This window comes from Hyaena hyaena, unplaced genomic scaffold (genome assembly GCF_003009895.1).
Source record: "Hyaena hyaena isolate Hyena2069 unplaced genomic scaffold, ASM300989v1 scaffold_520, whole genome shotgun sequence".
NCBI classification, from domain to species: domain Eukaryota; kingdom Metazoa; phylum Chordata; class Mammalia; order Carnivora; family Hyaenidae; genus Hyaena; species Hyaena hyaena.
In genome coordinates this window covers 1235343-1254175 of record NW_024081152.1, presented here as the reverse complement: position 1 = coordinate 1254175, position 18833 = coordinate 1235343, and positions in this window count along the sequence as shown.

Sequence of the window (18833 nt, the reverse complement as noted above, 5' to 3'; positions counted from 1 at the left end):
ACTCTTGACTTCTGTTCAGATTATGATATCATGATTTGTGAGTTTGAACCCCACATTGTGCTCTGCGCTGACAATATGGAGCCTGGTTGAGATTCTCTCTCTCCCTCTGTCTCTACCCCTTCCCCTCTCACTCTCTCTGTCTCTGTCTCAAAAATAAATAAATAAACTTGAAAGAAAAAATTTTTAAATCAACAGGGATATAAGAGAACTCAGAATACAAACACTAAAAAAATCAAATTTAACTGTATTACGAATGAGCAACATAAATACACTGAAGGTATTGGAGAAGAATACTAATCTAAACAACTTTGGAGAACAGTGTTTTTGCTTTTTATTATAAAACCAAAACTAAAAGCACTAGAACTGTAGACAAATATCGTACTTGAGTTGATAAGTTGGTTTCTCAAAGGAGTGTGGTATATTAGCAATTCAGAAACTACATATCTGTAACATGAGATTTTAAAAAAATAAGTGAACAAATTGTGGAGATTAGAGCCAGGTTGCTCATGATCAGAGAAAGAAGTGACAAATAAAAAAAAAAAATTAATACCCTGTTGTGTAGGATTAGAATTACAACTATAAGAATTATCTTTAATACACATACATATAGACAGGTATGGAACTAAATATATGTAGATAGGAGTTTAGAGTGTGTGTGTGTGTACACACCTCTAAGAAGGGCCAGGATTGGCAGTGGAATTTGTACCTGAACCTCTCTGACAACAGACTGTACTCTGCTTACCCCAGAACCTCGCATCGCACTATCTGCCTACTCCTTACCCTGCTTTGTGTTTTCTTCCATATCTTTGGTAATGTGAGCAGGTCTCCCAGACCCTAAGGCTGAAGACACTGAAAGAGTGAGGGAATTGCTCCTTTGCAATGGTATTGAAGTAAACTCTGTTTTTCCTTAGATTGATTAGCTGCGAGTTTAAAATTTCCAAATGTAATTGCCTTTAAAAATTGGTTAAATCTGGAAAGGGGTGGGAGTTTTCAGCAGGCTGGCATTTATGTGCAGATTGTTTGACTTTAATATATTTATAGAAGCAATGTCTGTCACCAGGCCTCTGGGAACACTTGTACTATTTAAAATATAAATTAGAAAAATATGCTGACGGAATTGTCTGCCCTAAGGAATTTTCCCCTAATCATAGCCCTCATGCCAGTGTAAGAATTTCGACTTGGCTATCCCTTTCTAGACAGAAGTTGGAGTATGCAGCTAAGACTTTAAAGTTTGCTAAAGCTTAAAAATTAGCCAGAAATGCTTTGTCCCAGCACACGTTCATTTCAGGCCAGAGATCACCCCCTTCCCGCCACGAGACAGCATTTCCATTCTTCCTTCCTCTTCTGCTTTCCCCAACCAGAAGCCCCTTCTTCCTCCTGGCCCCCCTTCTCCCACACCCCTTGCAGGCATCTGTGGATTTGCTGTGCTGTCCCCTTCTTGGATGGCCTCAGTGGTTCCTTGTAGCCACCCCTAAGGTCATAAGACCCTGTCAGGATCTGGATCCAGCCAACTCTACTGAGCTCCTACTGTCCCCTCCTCCTAAGTCCACAAGCCCCACATTTGCATCTGCTCGGTTCCCCACCACTTGTTACTCCAGAATCTAACACCCTTCCGCTCCAGCCTTGGCCGTTGGAAGAAGACTCCACGGAGCTACTGTCAGAAGTGACCTGCTCTGCCTCACAAAGCTAATGGTACTTTATCTGTTTGTGCAGGGTCCTTTCATAGAGTCTTTGCTGTTCCTGATGCACATTGTGTATATTCCCTGCTAACCCAAAGCTCTAGGAGAGCACAGAGTCTGCGATAACAGAGGTAAAGTGCCTGACACCCTCCCTGCCTGGCAGGCACACCAAAAAACTCTTGATACACAGAGGTTTTCACTTCTCTCTCCTGCATTAAAAAATAGTTATCCTCAATGCCTGGCTTTTAGTAGATGATCAATAAACATTTTTAGATAATGTATTGTGTCAGAACTAGTCAGAGAGAAATTTGAACAATTAAATATATTTCTGGACTCAGAGCTTCTATTGGGGAGTCTAGAGCCTGGACGTGTGTTAGGTACTCTTCTCAATGCAGCAGTGATGTGATGCTGTTACAATCACAATCCCAGACAGATTGTGAGTTTTAGCCCCAGAACCCACCAGTGGAGATATATCCTTACATTGCCCACGTGATTTGCACTCCACTCTCTCCAACCTCATCTTTCCCCCCTCTTTCCCACTCTTCCTCAGCCATTCTGGCCTCTTTGATGTTTCCTCAACATGCTAGGCATGATTCTGCTTCATGGCCTTTGCACATCCACTCTCTGTCCATAATACATTAAGAGATCTGCATAGCTCTTTCCCTTCCCTTAGTCAAGACTTCTCTCCGTATTACATTATCATTGAGGCCTTCCCTCAACATCCTATTTAAACTTGCACACACACACATATCCCTTATCCCTTATTCCATAGTTTGCCACGTGCTTTTATTACCTTCTAATATACAACATAATATAGTTATATTGTTTTTTTTCTCTACTCTCCTTCCACTGTTATGAAAGTTTTCTGAGGGAAATTATGTTTCCCCCATTATATTATCTTCCATATTCCTTACCTGACATCCATAAGTAGATATTTATTGCAAAAATGAATGAAAGCAATCAGGTAGGATACCAATTTCCCCTGGTTCTGTAAAGAGATACATCCTCTCATTTATGGCCTTCTCTGTTTGACTAATGAAGTCTCCAAATTACATTGACTAATGAACAGCATTTGCATTGCATTGAGATAAGTTAGTTAAAATTAATTTATTACTTCAAATCAATTTATTTTAAATAAATTAAAATACTTTCTTACTTCTTTTGCAACTAAACATTCTTACCCAACTTTGTTGTTACAATCATCGCTGCTGAAATAGAAGTCTGGAAAATACCAGAATTATGGAAAAAGTGATCATTTCAAGGAAGGCATAAAAATATAAAGCAGAATAGAATTTTACTACACACACCACTTTCATTCATTCATTCAGAAGATATTTACTGAGAGTGTATCATGTTCCAGGCCAGTTCTAGAAGTTGCAATCACAGTAGTGAACATGACAGGTCGCATCCTCATGGATCCACGTCCACAGACAATGAACAAAGCACGTGTTTCAAGTTGAAGTCAAAGCTGAAGATAAAATGCATGTGATATAAGAAGATATAGAGTGGCCCCTCTTTTTCTCCACCACAGGGGTGTGTGTGGTTGACTGTTCCCCGCCACATCTTTTCACAAGACTTTCAGGATCGTGCGATTTCCAGTCAAGAAACAAAAGCAGAATCGTCCCATTCCCCAGTGGATTTGGATGAAAATTGGTAATAAAATCAGTTACAACTCCAGGAGGAGACATTGGAGAAGAACCAAAGCTGGATCCACAAGAAATCATCCATGAAATGACACATGTATTTATGTTCATCAAGGTCACTTGGTCACACCATATGATTCTCTAAACATCACTGCTACTTGAACAATTAATTAGATGTGTTTTATTGGGAAATGATTTTTTTTCTATTTCTATGCCTCTGCACTAGGAGATTTGTGTAGTAATAAATATGAGAGAACTTTTGTTTGGGAAAAAGAAAGAGAGAGTGATGGGATCTATTTTAAATATGCTAGTCAAGAAAGGCAGAGTAGAAGGAATTTGAGCAGAAATCTGAATGAAGTGAGGCAGAAAGTCACATGATGTAGGAACAGCAAGTACAAGTTCCCGAGGCAGGAATGAACTTAATGTTTTTGCCACTGTCATCTCGTTCACTGCTGCTGAGAGTTTTGTGAGACGGGCATAAAAGTTTTACGTGGACCTGTGTGTCTGTGGGGAGAAATGAAGAAAGGCGGTGGAAATGTGAGCAAGTCTTACCTTCTCATTTTTGCAAGAGATGAAGTCAGTGCCTTGCTAATGTGGTCCGAGAACTAGCAGCATCAGGACCACCTGGGAGCTTGTTAGAAATACGGATTCTCCTGCCCCTCCCCCCCTTACTAAGTCAGAAACTGCAAGATGGAGCCTTAATATCTGCATGTAAGCAAGCCTTCCATGTGATTCTGATACACAAAAGCTTGAGAAGGTTTGAAAACGATGATCTCATATAGCTAAACTTCAATATTTTTATTAATATGAAATGAAGTGCACAAATTAGGTGGAAGCAGCCTCCATGCTAGGATGACAAAGAGAAAAAAATGTGGAAGTTACCCTTCACTCAACACTCATATCTAGCATTTCTCTGCCCCTTCTCCCTCGAAGCATTCTGCAAATCATTTATAGCCAGGCCCTACCAGTGCTATTCTTTTAGAGATTCTCTAAAAAATGCACCCATTATCTGTATCTCCCTCTCTCTCTGCCTTCCCCTGCTCGCGCCCTGTCTTTCTCTCAAAAAATAAATAAACATTAAAAAAATTTTTTTTAATGGGGCCCCTGGTTGGCTCAGTCGGTTAAGCATCTGAGTCCAGCTCAGGTCACAATCTTATGATTCATCGGTTTGAGCCCCACACTGGGCTCTGTGCTGACAGCTCAGAGCCAGGAGCCTGCTTTGGCTTCCATGTCTCCTTCTTTCTCTGCTCCTCCCCAGGTTGTGCTCTGTCTCTGTCTGTCTCTGTCTCTCTCTCTCCAAAATAAATAAACATTAACAGTTTTTAAAATGCACACATTGTGCAAAGATCCATAAATGTATACGAGTAGCTTTAGAGGATGAAAAATAAGTAAAGGATCAGAGAGAGAGAGTAGTACCGATGGTATCAGGTGACCTGTTGAATAACCCATGGCATCCTCCTCAACTTTTCATATCCTAGAGCTTTTGTTTTGTTTTGTTTTGTTAATTTGGGTCTATGGCAGTTCAAGGACATGATAAGCTCCTTGAAATGTTATGCAAAATTTTATGTGCATGTTCATTTTTCAGAAGATAGGGTCAGCAGTTTTCATAAAATACTCAAAAGGGTTCATGACTCAAAAATGATTGAGAACCACTGCATACAAAATGGTGGTTATTGAACTCTGGCCAGATATTAAATACAACTTGAAAATGAAAAGGATTGGCTTTCTTACCCCAGAGCTTCTCAGCCTAAATTCGAACATGGAAAAGAATTGGCTCTGTGGGTGGCATTTTTCTTTGTATATACAATATATCCTTTTAGGACTTATAACCTCATAAATAGCAATTTTATGCCTGTCAGTATTGTTTTGGCTTAAGAGGGTGGGGTTACAAATTCTGCTGGCCTCATTCCAGATCACCATCTTGTTTGCATGGGCTCTGTGGACGACACTAGGTTTTAGATTCTACTTTTTAAAAAACCTAAATAAGGACACACATGCACATGTAAAGTCCATCCCAGTTTTGTTTTCACCGCAGAATACATAGTGTTATAAGCAAGCTGGGTGCTACTATGTAGTCATACAATAATTTTTTTTTTTAAGTCATAGAGTCAGGCTATCAGAGAGGGAGTTTATTGGAAAATAGTGGTAAACTTAAGGGGCTGATCTATACTGTCTGTGGTCAAATCCAGATACCTCTCATTTAATGCCTTACCTGGGCAGAGTTCATGCCTTACTCTTATGTCAGGCTCTTCCAGACTGCGGGGAAGAGACATGCGCAAGTTATCAGTTATGTGATTTTTTCATGGGAATAGATGGAATGTACAAATAAAAAAAATCTAAGCTGCTGCATACATAGGGAACAGAGCCTCATTTGCAATTGTTTATTTGCTTATTTGTAATGGTAGATCTAATGGTCCAACAGCTACAGGGAGAGGAAAGAGGCCAATCCAAGGTTCAGAAGCCTGCTGTATCTCTAACTGAGTTTCTTGGGTCTCTGATCTCCCCTCCCCTGCTTTACCTTTCTTCTGGACTCCCCAACCTGGTTCTTTACTCGTCTCTCAAGGGCATGGCTGCTATTCACCACCTTCCCTCTTTCTATCTCTAATCTTCACTACTCTACCAACAGGCCATCCCCTTTATCTGCATGTCAGGCACCCCAAAGGACAAGATCTGATTGGTTTGACCTCTCTCCCTCTTGGATACAACATCTCCACTGGGAAGAACTCTAGAAATAGTCCTTTGGATGGTCAGCTATTCCATCAGCCGGCCCATTCCTGGGTGAATAAGTGTGGTTACATTTATCATGGTAAAAACCACTTGTGAATATTTTTACAATCCCAAGAAAAAGTTGTGAATATAGTGACTTTCTTCAAAATGAGACTTTCTTGTGGCAGGCTGTGGTAGGCAGAATAATATCCTCCAAAGAAGCCCACATTCCAATCCCCAGCACATGGATATGTTATCTTACATGGCAAAGGGGAGCTTGCAAATTTGATTAGCCTAAGGATCTTAAGATAGGAAGATTATACTGAATTATCTGGGTGAACCCAATAAGAAAGGCACATATAGGGATTTAAAAATGCTACCCTGCTGGCTTTGAGGATGGAAAAAGAGTCCATGAGCCAAGGTATGCAGGCCTCTTAAAGAAGCTAAGAGAGGGAATGAACTCTCCCTTCAAAACCTCTAGAAGGAACAGAATCTTGCCAACACCTTGATTTTAACCCAGTGAGACCATTTCAGACTTCTCATTTCCAAAACTATAGATAATAAATTTGTGTGTTATTTTAAGCCATTAAGTTTTTGGTAATTTTTTTCAGAAGCAACAGGAAACTAATAGAGAGGCCCTCAAAACATTCTCTCTGAGAACATCTCCTAGTGATTAAAAAAAAAAAAAAAAACAGCTTCAGAGGGAATTACAGATTACTTCATTTTTACTCCATTCTGGGCATAGCTTATCTGTTACTATCCTACATTGTTCACATAGACTTTTCCATAATCTATTCTTCTCTATTGGCTTGGCTCTTGAGTAGCCAGAAAACTCTGATGCCACTTGAAGTTTGGTTGGGCTGACGCTGCCTGTCCCTACCCATCGTCTTACACCTGCAGGGACTGGGCATATAATTCACACTCGGCCATAGTTGTTGACCCAGGGATAAACATAGAACACAAATGTAAAACTCTCTGGCAGAGCCACAGAAGAAGACATTCTCTTGAAGCTGGTGCCCATGAGCACAGGGCTTTAGGTGAGCACCATTCCGTTGTGTGTAATGAGCCCCCTGAAAAATGGGGAGGTGCAGCCCTGACTTTATTGTTTTAGCTCCTAGACTGAGCTCTGCCTGATGCTGGTCTCAATCTTGGCCTTTCTAAATTAAATAGGTTCCACATTTAATCCGTCAGCACATCCTGCCAGCTGTATTTTCAAAATATATCCGGAATCCAAGCTCTTGTCAGCGCTGTCCAGCAGCCCAGTCATCTCCCTGGGTCCCCCTGGCAGCCTAATACCTGGGCCTCCTGCTTCCACCTCGGCTCCTCTTCACTCTGTTCTTAGCCTCGCAGCCAGGACAACATTCTTGAAATGTCACTCAGATCACGTCACTCCTCCATTGTCTCCCCTCTTTACTCGGAGTCAGAGTCCTTGCAGTGGTCCACAGGAGCCTCCGTCAGTGACCCTCCCCTGCCTCTTACCTTTCTGACTTCCCAGCCTTCAGGTCTTTACCCAGATGCCATCCATGTTGCCTCGGGCTCTAGCTTTCTTCACAGAGCTCTTATGATCTACGTTTTATTCCTTTGTCCTAAAAGACACATTTGGTGCCTTGTTACAAATTTCACATTTGTCTGTCAGTGCATTTGGTGCCTTGCTACAAATTACAAAACACTGACCTTTCCTCCAGGCTAACACTGCAGCCCACTGAGATTTCAGGCTTGGTGATAGAGCTCAGATCTGCTTTCAGCCCCGCTTGCCCTCTCTACTGGGCACTACTGGGCTTTGCACAGACTGTACAGCATGCGTGCGTGTGTGTGTGTATGTGTGTGTTTCAGCCTGTCTCTTTATTGTCTGCCCCCCCCCTTAGAATGTATACTTCATGAGAACAAAGATATTTGATTTTTAAAAATATTTTGTTAATCATTATATCCCCAGTATTTAGAACAATGCATGGTACGTGGTAAGAGCTCAAGAAATGATTGCTAAAACAATTAATATGTTTTTATGTTTTCTTTTTTGCTTGAGCTAGCCTGAATTGGTTTTCTGTCACAACCAAAAGAGTTCTAATATATCCGTGCAATGCTCAAGTATTTATGTTGAACAGCACCAGGGACATAAATTGCTGTCCTCCTGAACAACTCATTTTGTATTTGGATATTTATGCTTCTGTGAAAATTCTTTTCAATATTGAACTGAAATCTACCTCCCTGAAAATTTCATACATCTCTTACTTATAGATTAGGCAACACAGAAGAGATTTAATTTTTCTCCCATATGACAACCCCTCAAATATTGGAAGGCAGCTATTAAGACCTTTGTATCTTCTCTTTTCTTGATTAAAAACCCCCGATTCCTTCAGCCATTTCTTATACAATGTTGTTTTAAGAAATCTTGTTCTCCTGGGTGGCTCAGTCAGTTAAGCGTCTGACTCTTGATTTTGGCTCAGGTCATGATCTCATGGTTTGTGAGTTTGAGCCCAGCTCTGGGCTCTGCACCCACAGCATGGAGCCTGCTTGGGATTCTCTGTCTCCCTCCTTCTCCCTCTCTCTCTCTCTCTCTCTCTGTATGAACCAGCCCCCCAACTCTCTATCTCTCTCTCAAAAAAAAATTAACTTAAAAAAAATAAATCTTGCTTTCCTTGTTAACCCTCTTTGAATGTCATCAGGTTTGTTGTTTTTTTGTTTTTTTGTGTTCCTCCAAGTCAGAACTGAATGTAACACTCTGGGGATTCAACCAGTAAAGGGTAGAGCAAATTTATCACCTCTAATCTTTAAGATATTCTAGTTTCATTAATTTGACCATCTGTGGTCAAATTAACATTTGGGGAAAGTCAAAACATAATAATGATTTACACTGAACTTATCATGAATGAAAGTCCCAAAGTCTTTGTCACATAAGCTGTTATTAAGCTGTACTCAATCCCATAATTGGACAATTGGCACTTTGGACCAAAATTGCCTACACTCAGATGCTTGAGCCTTATATCAGTCTCTGTCCTTGGCGGCTTTATTTCAGCTTCATATTGTATAAAATTCTGTTCTTTTCATCCAAATCCCTCTCTCCCCTCTTGTCTGACTGCCCTTCTTTTGCAGGAGGGTTCTGAGGCAGAAAATAGTCCGCTGCTCCAGCCTCACATTCTGGGGCCATATGGCAGGTCACGCTTACTCATTCTGGGCACACACTTCATGTCCAAGACCCAGTGTCCTCCAGGCACCAGAGCATACTTGTTTTCCTGTCCTGGTTCTGTCTCATTCCACAGATTTGACTAGAGCCTCAGTCTGCTCCTGCCTCTTCTTGATATGATCTTCCTGGGGCATTATAGCCTTTCTACTGATCCTCCTTCTGGTGAAAGAAGACCTAGAAGCAAATGGTAAACCGTAAGATGCCAGCACCTGCTTGCCGAGACTTCTGAACATTAGCTGCCCCCAAAGCCCCACAACAATATTCTACATTCCTGTTGGGATACTCACTATGTCTACTGAGAACCATATCCAAAATAACTAGAAATTATTCTTCTCTTTTGTTTAGAACATGCTAAGTGTATGAAGTGGACAAGACAGAGGAGAGCCAATCAGAAAGGTAGAAGGATAGATTAAGACCAAGAGAGGATATAATTTCAAAGACAGATTGGCAGTACTGTCAAATGTTGCAGAGAGATCAAATAATTTGAGCACCAGGACAACACAACTATGTTTGATAGAGTGTCTCTGATATCTGCAGTTTTAATCCCTGTCTTCAGTACATTAGGGCACAAATACTACACATCTTGAATACCAATTTAAAGCTGTCATTTTAATTGCATTGAAATGACTCTCTCTTTGGTACACAGCTATATTGACCATCACATGCAGGTCTCTTATAGGAGGAGAATGGAACAGAAAACTAGAAATTACTTTTTGTACTGACAACCTACAGCTAATGGAATGAGTAGGCCTCATTGCTTGGAGCTGCTTGGTTCCATAGAACCAAGACAGCATGGGATTGTGACAGATATACAGAGTGCTCAGGACTTCTCAGATCTACACACAGAGAGAAAGGCAGAGCGGGCGTTACTATCTCACAGGTTGAGCACAAGCCCCCGTCTCTGGGCGATGCCTCTGAGAACGGCAGCTCTGAGTTGGGTCATAGGAGAGCCGGGCCCGACAAGGGGAGGTGGTGGGTGTTTATCACTTCCCTGCCAGGCAGCATCTATTCTTTCCTTTTGATAACACTACTAGTCTTTTAAATAAAAGTGCCCTGCCCTAACCTAGCCAAGGGTAGAAGAGTGACTCATATAGCACAGGTGGATTTTTCCTGGGACTTTGAATCTTGAATGCCACGTGGCAAAGACAGACTGAGAAGGCTGATGCTCAGTCATTGCTGGTGTTGTCCTGGCTCCCGCCGCTTCCTAAGGCTTCCTCTCTACCCTCTCTGATTATCCCAAGAGCTACCCATTGTCCTCCCAATATACTTCCTTCTTGCACGATACTCAGAATTAGTCTATTGCTCACAACCAAAGAACGCTTTGCCAAATACCATGCCAATATTTGACCAGCTCCATTTTTATCCCCCCAGCCCCAACCCCAACCTCCATTTTCCTTAAGGAAGCCTGGAGAACAGAAACCCCAAGCACATTCTCCCATTTTCTTCTTCAGTATCAAAGCAGCGGTTTCTCCTCTGACACTGATTTTCTTCAAGCCACCACTCACCCTCATTTCGCACAGATTATGGCTTAAGTCACAGCAGAAAGGGAGAGCCTGAAAATCAGGTGAATATGAATTGAACTGGATTTCTAAATCAGTTAAAATTAGGTATACACACATGCTATCTACAAAGGTTGGTAAGGAAATAATAATAGACCACCTGAGGCAAAAAACAAAAAACCAAAAACACCCCAACAAAATAATGTCTTCCAGAGAGAAATGTGGTGACAATTTTGTCAGCAACCCCAGCTGTAATGAACACCTCCTTATTATCACTTTTCTGGCCATCCTAGAAACAGACAAATTCTGAATGAATGCTGGGATATATGACATTACCTTCTTTTTGTGTTACAGTCAGAGGCTGTTTCTGTTTACAATTATATTTTTGGCAGGCCTGATTAATTAGCACTGCCAAAACCAATCATCTAACCCCGAATCTGATCTAGTTACAGTCTGCTGTTGTGGTAGATCCTGAGACATGCTGACTTTCCAACCAAGCTTCACCCTAAACTTAAATGGCATCTGTTTGATCAGTAAATATCCAGAGGGCAAACCCAATTCTCAGGTTAATTAATGTTTATACATTTCATCTTCCCAACAAATTTGTCAGCTTTGAGAAGACAGGAACCATGGTGTCATGGAGAAAGCACAGACTTAGGACCAAACAGAACTGTGAGTCCAAGCTCCATGTGAGTCTGCCACTTAACCACCTGTGTTAAATTTGGGCAAGTTATTTAACCATATGAGCTTATATTTCCTCATCAGAACATGGAGAAAAGAATCACCATATGATGGGGCACCTGGGTGGCAGTCGGTTGGGTGCCCAACTCTTGGTCTTGTCTCAAGTCATGATCTCACAGTTCATATTTAAGTCCTGCATCAGGCTCTGAGCTGATAGCACTGAGCCTGCTTGGAATTCTGTCTCTCTTCTTCTCTCTCTGCCCTTCCCTGGTTTGTGGCACATTCTCTCTCTCTCTCTCTCTCTCTCTCTCTCTCTCTCTTTCTTTCTCTCTCAAAATAAATAAACTTTAAAAAAATTAAAAATTAAAAAAAAGAATCACTACATGATTATCATACCTATTAGTGTATGTTAATCTTCAGTCCATTTTTTGTTTCTTTCTCACAGTGCCTGATATAGTAATTTGCATAAAATGGACATTAAGTAGATATCTGCACCATCTATTCAACATGTATTGAATACTGTGTACCAGGAACTGCAACTGGTCCTGAGCACACATCCGTGAAAATTCAGCCTTCCATCAGCCTGAATTCTCCATCAAGAACATGGCTGCTGATGGCTCTGGGCGCCTGGCTTCACATTACACATCACCATCATCATGGGTTGAAACTTGTTCTTTGTGTTGAGATTCATAATGTCCAATAAGGAGTCCAACTGATCAAGCCTTGTGTAAAGTTTCCACCCAGTTCCAATTAACTGTGGCTAGAAATGTAAACTTCTTAGGGCACCTGGAAGGCTAAGTCAGTTGAGCGTGCAACTTTTGATTTTGGCTCAGGTCATGAGCACAGGGTTGCTGGATTGAACTAGGTATGAAACCTGCTTAAGATTCCCTCTCTCTCTCTTCTCCCTGTGCCCCTCTTACACACACACACACACACACACACACACTATTCTCTCTCTCACTCTCAAGGAAGGAAGGTAGGTTGGAAGGTAGGTAAATCTTCTTTACTGTGTCTGTCCCAAGTGCAATCTGATATGTACCCCAGGGACAATCAGCATTGGTTATAAGAGAGTAGGTTCCATAAGGCAATGGTCCCTCCCTTTGATTGGCTCAGTGGATAAGGGAACATTTCCCAGAAGGGCTGTGTATGAAGAGGATGCTTTTCTAGGCAGATAATATAGTGTATACCTATGTCAGTGTAGCTTAAGAGCAGGGTCTTTGTCTTCTTGGTCTTACTCATCTGCATTCATCTCTGCCCAACCCAGTGACACATGTACATGTACATTTGAAATGTTTGTGAAAAGGAAGAATATTGAAAAACCAGGGAATATTTAATTGCTATTTATGTGGCAATGACTATACCGACAATGCAAGTTCAGGGAAAGGAAGCACAGTGTGGGATTTAGAGAGGTCATGAAAGAGATAGGACTTTAATTAGGCCTCCAAGAATGATTTAAGTAAGATTTGATTAAGTGAGGAAGAGGGGAGAAGGCATTTCATGAATGAACCTGGCTTATGTGTTTATGTGAGGAGTGAGGGAAAGCACTCAGAGTTCAAATGGGCCTTACCAGGGAGTGAAGAAATAATGGGTAAAGGTGTTGTATTGGTGGCAGACTAATTGAACCCCAAGAAAGAGTCTGTTCCTAATGTGTTAGTGAGTAAGAAGCCATTTAAGTTCTTGACCAAGTGAAGGACATGAATATTAATTTAGGGACATTAACAGTTGCAATGCTGGCCATGAAGATATTTATCTGGAAAGTTAGCAATGATACCCTGAAATGACACCCTGAATCAATAAATAAAAATCACTGATTTTGTGATAGATTGGAGATAGAGGCTCTATTTCAGCAGAAGGAAACTCAAAAATAACTTCAAGGCTGATGCTGATGATGATAATGAAGAAGAAGAAGAAGAAGAAGAAGAAGAAGAAGAAGAAGAAGAAGAAGAAGAAGAAGAAGAAGAAGAAGAAGAAGAAAGTAGTAGTGATGCTACTAGAATATATTAGATGATAGGAAAGGAGCCATCAATTTGGGTAGACAGAAATAACAAACTTAATTTTGAAATCCTAGGAAATTAATTTTGAATTCTAGAAGCTAGCAGCACTTGAATGGAGACAGTCAGTAGACTTCTGCAGATATCACCCTGGTAAAATCTGAAGGTGTCTTTTAGGAGCCAAAATTACTTTAATAATTTTATTTCAGAAGAGTGTCGAGTCTTCACTATATGGAAAGATCTGGACTAGGTGTTCTGTCCAAACAAGAAAGATACAATCCCTGCCTTTTAGCTACTTCCCTTCAGTGAGGGGACATGACAAGCAAATGCTTCACTACAATATCGATAATCCTGTGACCTTAGGCTTAGGTTTGTTTCTTACTGTGTTTTAACTGAAACGTGGGATTCTACATGAAAGGCAACATTAAGAAATAGTCCTAAACCAAGGGGGCAGCAACATTTGTTTTCTTTGGTTGCCATGGCAGTTAACCTTGGCATTTCCTGGAGAAATGTGCTCTCAAGACTCTGAGCTAGGGCATTCTGAAGTGGCCTCTGTTGGGCTCCAGCAACCTCTTCAACTTGCTTTTATCTTCACACTATGGTCCCAAGTGCTTAAACTACTCTGATAAAGACTGCTTCCATTTAATAAGCTCCTGATTTTTGGAGTTATATACTCTATGCACATCAGCTCTTTTAATTCTTGGAAGTGCCCACACAGAATCTCAAAGTGATGAGTAACTAGATTTATATTATACAGACACCTTTCATTCATCCATTCACATTTTAATGAAAATCTGTTGAAATCAACAGAAAATCATGAAATCAACAGATTTTCATTAAACCCCTATTCCCACCCAGATATTATATTAAGGCCAAAGTCAGGTAGTCCCTACCCTTGTGGAATTTATAATCTCAAGGAGAAAGAAGATATTGCATTATTAAAGAAGTACTTTACAGTATGATATCATGCTTGCCTTTGTTGTTATAAGGCAGGAAGTTATGGGAATATATATCAGAGGGAATCTAATCTAGCGGACAGAGAAAGCCTTGCTGAAGAAATAAGTGACCAAGTGACCTTTAAGCTGAGACTTGAAGGACAAGTATTACTAGTTTTCCTAAAAGGGAATAGAAAGTGTATTCCAAGAAAATACATTGAAAAACATGCTGCAAGCTTGGAAGTAAGAGAGGACCTAGCTGATTAAAATAAATGAAAAATGTTGTAAGTATTTGGATCATAGAATTGGAGGGAGATAGTGAGGCCAACTTGGCTAACAAGTTACTGCATCAGGATTAGAATTTAGGCCCGTTGGACTCCAATGCCTGCTCTGCATGTTCTACCCACAGCCTGTTGAAACGTGCAAAGAATCCAGATTAGGTTGCCATTTTTAGGTGTCCCAAAAGCCAGGAAGGAATGGAGTTTTCATTTCAGGATGACAGTGTAGTCCCATTGCACAGTCTGTAGTTTTAAATAGCAAGTTTTTAAATATGCTAACTCTGTAAGTCAGGACTTTGCACAAGCAATGGTGCTTTAAGATTCAGAGAAAATTCCGATGGGTCATAAGGGAATTCAGAGGAGAAATGTCTGGTGGTTTCTCAGGTTGATCATTTGAAACAACTTGCTGTCAATATTCACTGTATAAATTACTTTTTAATATTGAAAGTTCAAGTTAATTGGTTTTTTTTTTTTATGTCTGTGAGAATTACTCTTATTTTTAGAGGAGCTCTTCTGCGAGCTAAGACTATATTGCAGAAAGAGGACCGTGGTCAGCCATTCTAGTGCCTTTAAGCTAGAGAGAGAGTTTAATTTGTAATGGTAATCTGATACTTTGCACAGCAATATTTTTACTTCAAAAGCATGGGTACAGAGTGTGTGTACCATATAAAACTGTTCTGTGGATTATCATAAAAAATGATTAAAACATAGTTAATGATGAATATCTGTGCATTTCTAATAGCAACATTTACATTGGAGATCACATCTCTGTTTTGCTCTTAGAGTAAATGAGTAAATCTAATGCTGCAAATTCTCAAGGTAACCATGGGGAAGACAAGAAAAGTTCAGTCATTAATCACATTGTGAAAGTAGACATAGCAGAAAAAGAATTGAAACAAAACTCACTAGACCAAAAATAATCCATATTGGAAAGCGTAGATTTGCCTAGTCAGATGTGAGATTCAAGTGATGTTTGTTTTTTTTGAGCTGTCTTCTGACCTAAAATAGACAGTAAGAGTGAACAAAACATTATACATTTCCTTTCTGGGCTCAGTAAATTGAGAATTAAAGTAATATGCTTTATGTATTAGAAGTTCTTCCCCAAAAGTTCTTATATAATTCAGCAGTTAAAGTTAAGGTGAAGTGATCGTTCATATTGGCACAGTTAAATATTATGGGGATTAAACAGGGGCAAAGATTTATACCATGAGGATATGTTTAATATAAATGTATAATATAAAATGATGGATATAATCGGAAGTTCCTGAAATAATTAAGCATATGATGAATACATTCTGCAAAGATTTTCGTCATCGATGAGCTCTAGAAATTTTATCTATAAGTTTCTTTTGTTTGTTATAAAGGATTTCTAGAGAAATGTTTTGGTTCTGTTATAAACATAAATGTAGAAGAGCTTGGCGAGTTGGGGTTTATCACAAGTAGATTCTTTTGAAATTCCTTATAGTTAACGTGCTAAAGAAATAATATGCCGAGACCTCTCTGCTTTGTTTCCCATTGATGATGAATGTCCCCAAGGCTCATGAAATTACAGTTAAGTTTTCTCTTTCCCTTTTCCTTTCACTTAGCCCTACCCCACCCCCTGGATGGTTTCCCAAGAATGTTTCCTGGCAAGGGCCCCCTCTGTCAAGCTGTAAGCTCTCACCCTGGCTGCTTTCATCAGCCCCACCCTGGAAGGCAGCCACTAACCCCTCCGTTGTCTGTCTCTGCCAATGTGCTCTATACACAACTTCTGGAAATACGTTTTCTCAGTCATGCCGTTTCCTGGGTCAGCTTCTGTGCATTGCCCCCTCTCTTCTCCACCTTGCTTCTTGTTTTTACCATCAGTTCTCTGGGCACAGATGGACTTCACTGTACTTTTCATGTATTCACTTAGCAAATATTTGTTGAGGGATGGACAACATGAGACTTTTCTATGGAAAGCCCACTCTGGCTACAGTGTGGAAATTGCCTTGTGGTGGTATGACAAGGAGTTGTCGACATGGGGTTGGCTGTTGGGAGTCTAGTGCAGGAGCCCCAGCAGACGATGGTGATGTCTTAAAGCAGGGTCTTAGCAGTAGACATGGGGTAAAATAATTGGGTTTACAATCTATTTAGGGAGTGTGTATCCCCTATTCCTAATGAATGTGACTTCCCAGATGTTCAGTAATTGAACTTTAAAAATGTTTTTAATTAATTAATTAGTTAGTTAGTTTACAGAGAGGAGAGAGAGAAAGAGTGACTGAGCATGAACAGGGAAGGGGCAGAGAGAGAGGAAGAGAAAGAATTCTAAGCAGGCTCTACACTGAGTCAGTATGGAGCCCTATCCAGGGCTTAGGTCATGATCTCATGGTTTGTGGGTCACGAACCGTGAGATCATGTGAGATCATGACCTAGGCTGAAATCAAGAGTCAGACGTTCAGCCGACTGAGTCACCCAGGCACCTTTCCCAAAGCTTATTTATTTTGAGAGAAGAGAGAGAATCCCAAGAAGGCTCCACACTTCAGTGCAGAGCCCCATACAGGGCTCAAACTCAAAACCCTGGGATCATGACCTAAGCCAAAATCAAGAGTCAAATGCTCAACCAACCGAGCCACCCAGGCACTCTTCCCAAAGCTTTTATCTTCAAGTTCCATTTAAAAAATTCCCACTAGATATATGATCTAATACTCAAATTATGTAATCTATGGAGAAGACTTTAACCCTCAGTGCCTCAGTTTCTTTATCTGTAAAGTGAGCCTACTAATATGACCTGCTTCATAGAATTGTTTTACGACTTACATGAGATAAAGTAGTAAGCTCAGTGCTTGGCCCATTGTAAGAGCACAATCAAGGCTAGTCACTGCACTACTACTACTACTAATTCTACATCTGACTCTGTCCTGACTAATCCATGATTCTGAACGCTTTGTTTTTTATGCTTTCAGCTATATTTATTCTATATGAATCCATATTCATGGAAAAGAAGTAAGCACAGTTGACCCTTGAACAATATAGGGGTCAGGGGTGCTGACTCCCACATAGTTGAAATTACAAGTATAGCTTTGACTCAAAACTTAACTGCTAATAGCCTACTGTTGACTAGAAACCTTACCAATAACATAAAGTTGATAAACATATTTTGTATGTGGTATGTACTATATATTATATTCTTACAATAAAGTAAGCTAGAATAAATAAAATGTTAAGGAAATCATAAGGAAGAGAAAATACACCTACAATACTATACTGTGTTTATCGAAAAAATTCCATGTATAAGTGGACCCATGTAGTTGAAGCCTGTGTTTTTCAAGGGAGGTAGAAGACACCTTAGGAATTGTTTTGTCTCATCTGTTTACTTACAGATCAACTAAGAGGGCAATTTGCTAGGCTCAAATGTTTCCTCAGTGCTAGATCCAAAACTAGAACCCAAGTCCCTATGGGCCTTTCACTGTATATGTTTGTTGTATTGCTTAACTAAAATTTCGGCAACCTGAGGGCGTGGCCCCTCTTCTGGTGACTGCCCCAGTGCTCATCAGGAAGCCTTGCATGAACATGTCTACAGCCACCATGTTAATCTGGAAGTTATTTCTTATGCTTTATGTGACAAATTAGACTAAATGAATTATGGGCTAAGCCATTCCAAATCCTGTTCAGCATGTAATTAGAGAGATTAAAGCACCCTAAAGGAGTAATAATTTATCTAATGGCCATCTCACAAAGAGTTCAGTCTTTCGAGAATAATGGTCTAAAAATCTCAGTATTGAACTATTCCTTGAGTGATTCTAGGGCTGCAGTGGTATGAGTAGGGTACCATTGAGTGTACTCAGGTGAGTGAGCTCTTCCAAATGGGCTCTTCCCCTTTCCTGGGGCTCCAAGGGAGAATCAGGTTAATTGTCTCAGTTCACACAGCCCCCTGTATAATTGGCTTCCTCAAAAAGCGCAGACAGGTATGTCCCACAGCACACACAGAAAGGCTGCCTTCTACCACGTTTAACTATCCCGCTTCTCCTACTGTCTCAGGGCTGTTTTTTCAGAAGGAACCCAGTGGAAGGATTCTTCCTTCTGGAACTGTTTTTTTCTTTTGTTTTGTTTTGTTTTTGTTTTTTTTTATCTTGCACATTGTGTTCTTCTTTGCCTTTTTATAATCACACAAAATTAAACATTCCTTTTAAGTGTCCTAATTGGAATCTTAGAACATTTACTTTCCCACTGATCCCAGACCAGGAGAACTTCTCTGGGTTAGTTATTTAGGATTCCACAA